General features: G+C 39.7%; 1 protein-coding gene across 1 annotated transcript in view; it reads left to right on the top strand.

The window, feature by feature from the left end:
• The window catches only part of LOC106874793 (ras-GEF domain-containing family member 1B), a 171,474-nt gene that overhangs the window by 73,548 nt on the left and 93,755 nt on the right, over nucleotides 1-4,171 (top strand). The gene's annotated exons all lie outside the window — the stretch shown is intronic.

Here is a 4,171-nt window from a genome sequence, read left to right as displayed (position 1 = left end):
TATATATATATATATATATATATATATAGATATATATATATATACGAGAGAGAGAGAGAGAGAGAGAGAGAGAGAGAGAGAGAGAGAGAGAGAGATACATATATACCGATGTATTTAGATAGATAGATAGATAGATAGATCAGTTGCAGGATTCGTAAACATACACACATATCTATATGTGTGTGTGTGTGTGTTCGCAGAAGATCGTACGTGCGTGAGCCGACGTGTGGGTGTATCATGTGAGTGTGTTTGTGTGTGTGTGAAAGCAAAGGAAGGTGGGAGTAAGTGTTAGGATGAGGAAACAGAGAGAACGAAAGACAAATAAAAGCAGGGAGAAAGAGAGAGAGTGAGAAGCAAGGAGGCAGAGTGATGGATATATCCGATATGGAAGGTAAATGTTGAGGGGAGGGGAAAAGAAGGAAAGAAATTAGAAATGAGGTGAAAATATGTAACGGTATTAGAGAGACGGGAGAGAAAGATAGACAGATAGATAGATAGATAGATAGATAGATAGATAGATAGATAGACAGACAAATAGACAGACAGTCTGACAGACGGTAAATGCCACAGTTCGGAAGCAGACCAACAAATGCATGGATAAATGAGACTTGGCGTTGTTAAATCGGAAATAAGTTTATTGCTTATTTTTCTCTACTGTTTTAGTCCTGTTTAAAAGATACAATCTTTGGTTTTTATTTTCTTATCAGCAATAAAAACTCCCTCGTTTTTTTCACTAACCCCAAGCTGACGTGGGTTACCTTCTCTCACCTGAATCTCGAGGATTAATTGCTCTCACCTGGGGGGGGGGGAAGAGAAGGAAATTGTTAATCTCAAATAAAATATCTTACTGTTTTGTATATTTATCTATTTATTTATTTATTTATTGTGTAAGTGTACGTAGAGGTGTGTGTATGTATGTATATGTGTGTAGACGTGTATGTATGTGTATTTAGATGTTTGTATAATGTGTGTGTATGTTTGTGTCTGTGTGTATATTTATGAAACGTATATGTATGTGCTTGAGTCAGTGTGTATAACAATTCGTATACTGTGTATGTGTTTATGTATGCTTGTGTGTATGTATATATATATATATATATATATATATATATATATATATATATATATATATATATATATAAGTCTATGTGCGGTTGTATGTATGCATGTATGTGTGTGTGCTTATGTGTGTATGTGTTTATGTATGCATGTATGTGTATAACTCTGTGTGTATTAGAAAGAAAGAAAAGTCGAGAGAAGAATTGTTGCGAAGAGGAAAACAGAAGCCAATCCAAAAGACCTAGTCTTCGGTGACACAACCATATTAAACACGAATGGTTTTTAACAAGCCAAAACATTTTCTTCGTCAATCTACCCATTCCCCTTTGGTTGATCATCCACCCTTAATCAAGATACCTAACGACATAACATACAGAAGAATTACCCCTGAGGGAAAGTCGACAGGGCGGAACAAGACTGTTCTCAAGATTCCTGGTTCTACTTAAGATTTTGGAGGATTGCCGTGAGAAGATTGTGAAGAAGCCGACAGATACTGCATTTCCCGGCATACAAATCAAACACTGTCACTATCTTTCCAAAATCCTGCCTCACTTCACATTGTGGCGTATAAAGTCAACCTTCCTTTTGTTTTTGGCTGTAAGTTTTGGCCTGGAAAATTCGACCTGTATACTGGAAAATACGGTAGTCACAGGCCTCTCCCTGGCTCTCCGGGTCCCATACCGATGTATGGACTAATCCGACCCTTAAATGGTGCATTTCATTTTATTGGTTTGAGAATTATGAGGGTACGATTGACGTTTAACTTCACGTCAGCCTTTGTTAAATTCGACCTGTAGACCTACTGTCAAATGGTATTCCGGTATTCCACATTAAAGACTGAAGAACTTTTCATAATAGTATCTCTTTCAAAGTAAGTCTAAGATATACAGCCCTATCATTCCACAAGCGTAGCCGTCATCGCGTGATGCGAAGAACAGGTCAAACAATTCTAGATCACAACGTTTAACTGGAAAAAAGAATTATCGTAAAACAGCAAAGTTTTCATAGCACGCATAGTAATAATATTTTCCTTTTTAATTTTGATACAAAGCTAGCAGTTTTTATGGGAGGTGTAAGTCGATTACACTGACTCCAATGCTTTTCTGACACTTTATTTTATCGACCCCGAAAGAGTGAAAGGCAAAGTCGATATCGGTAAAATTTGAACTCACAACGTAATGAACGCATGATAATAATATTGATTTCACATTTTGGCACACGGCCAGCGTTGTTAAGGGGAGGGGAAGGTTGATTTCATCGACCCTAGTATTCAACTGGTATTTGTTTTATCGAGCCCTAAAGACAAAGTTGATCTCAGCAGGGTTTGAACTCAGAATCTAAAGAAAGATGAAATGCCGCCAAGTATTTTACCCCGGGGTATTAACGATTCTGCCAGCTCGCCGCCCACTTCCAGTAACATTGGATCATTATATTATATTACAAACGAAAGCGGCGAGCTGGCAGAAACGTAAGCACACCGGGCGAAATGTTTAGCGGTATTTCGTCTACCGCTACGTTCTCAGTTCAAATTCCGCCGGGGTCGACTTTGCTTTTCATCCTTTCGGGTTCAATAAATTAAGTACCAGTTGCGTACTGGAGTCGAACTAATCGACTGGCTCCCTCCCCCAAAATTTCGGGCCTTGTGCCTAGAGTAGAAAAGATTATATTACAGACGTGTTCGATAAGAAGAACCAATTGGGCGTTAGACAAAATGACCACGGCCTTTTACATTCGTAGTTCAAATCGTATCGAAGTCAACCTTACCTTCACTCTTGTGGGCTCGATAAAATAAAATAGCATTCATGCGTATAAGTCGATATAAAACACATATTTGGTAATCTAATAAAGCATCTTTAATCCGCTAAAAACTACATGTATTGTAATTAAAAAAATATGTACAAATTCTGGATAAGACTTCTTGTAAGATAATTCTATGAATCCGCCTTCAATTTCGATGACTATTTCAAGACGGGACTGAAAACCGTTAAAATGCCAGCACCAAAATGATCTTCAATCGTTTTGGGCATCACCTGGACAACGGTGGTCTTCAGTGAAGCTTTGTGTTGCCATGATGTCGATTAGTCTCCATTTCAACAACACTCTAAATGTAGTTGTCCGTGGGATTTAAATCTGGCGAATTTGGAGACCACAAGTTTGGTGTTAGATGATCGTAAAGAGTGTCTAACATCCATATTTGGGTTACGTGGGCTTTGTTAGAAGGTGCTGAATCTTGTTGGAACACGAATGACCTTCCACTACGTACTTCATCCACCCAGAGCTTAACAACTGCCTCCAGCACCTCAACGTCTCCAGCAATATTAATTCTTAGACCCTGTGGTCAGATGTGAAATTGTGTGAAATTACCCTTGTTATTCACCAATCCTAAAACACGGTTGACAGAAACTTTGTGTGCTTCAGTCTGGGGAGATCAGAAGGATCTGCTCATAGCCATCATCTGCCATTTCTCCTGTTAGACTTTTGGTCTTAGTTGAGGTTTTTTTCGTCAGAGAAGGACTAAAATATGTCATGTCCATGTGGGTTTGTAACTTTGTTAAGTAACCGCTTGGCACGGATCAAACTAATTTGTTGTGTCTTTGTAGGCATGGATTAACCCTCTCCTTGGTACATACGACATGTAAAGAATGTCCTCGTACAGTACAGCTCTGGTAATCCACTCCGACACCTGATGTTCTTCGGCGATGGCTCTCAAGGATTTTCCAGGGTCACCATCGGCAATGTTTTGATAATATATATATATATGGTGCAATGGCCCAGTGGTTAAGGAAGCGGTACTCGCGGTCGTAGGATCGCGGTTTCGATTCCCAGACCGGGCGTTGTTATTGTTTATTGAGCGAAAACACCTAAAGTTCCACGAGGCTCCGGCAGGGGATGGTGGCGAACCCTGCTGTACTCTTTCACCACAACTTTCTCTCACTCTTTCTTCTTGTTTCTGTTGTGCCTGTAATTCAAAGGGTCAGCCTTGTCACACTGTGTCACGCTGAATATCCCCGAGAACTACGTTAAGGGTACACGTGTCTGTGGAGTGCTCAGCCACTTGCACGTTAATTTCACGAGCAGGCTGTTCCGTTGATCGGATCAACTGGAACCCTCG

The sequence above is a fragment of the Octopus bimaculoides genome, chromosome 17 (assembly GCF_001194135.2).
Source record: "Octopus bimaculoides isolate UCB-OBI-ISO-001 chromosome 17, ASM119413v2, whole genome shotgun sequence".
NCBI classification, from domain to species: Eukaryota; Metazoa; Mollusca; class Cephalopoda; order Octopoda; family Octopodidae; genus Octopus; species Octopus bimaculoides.
The sequence above is the reverse complement of the archived record's forward strand: the minus strand, read 5'-3'. Positions and strand labels throughout refer to the sequence as shown.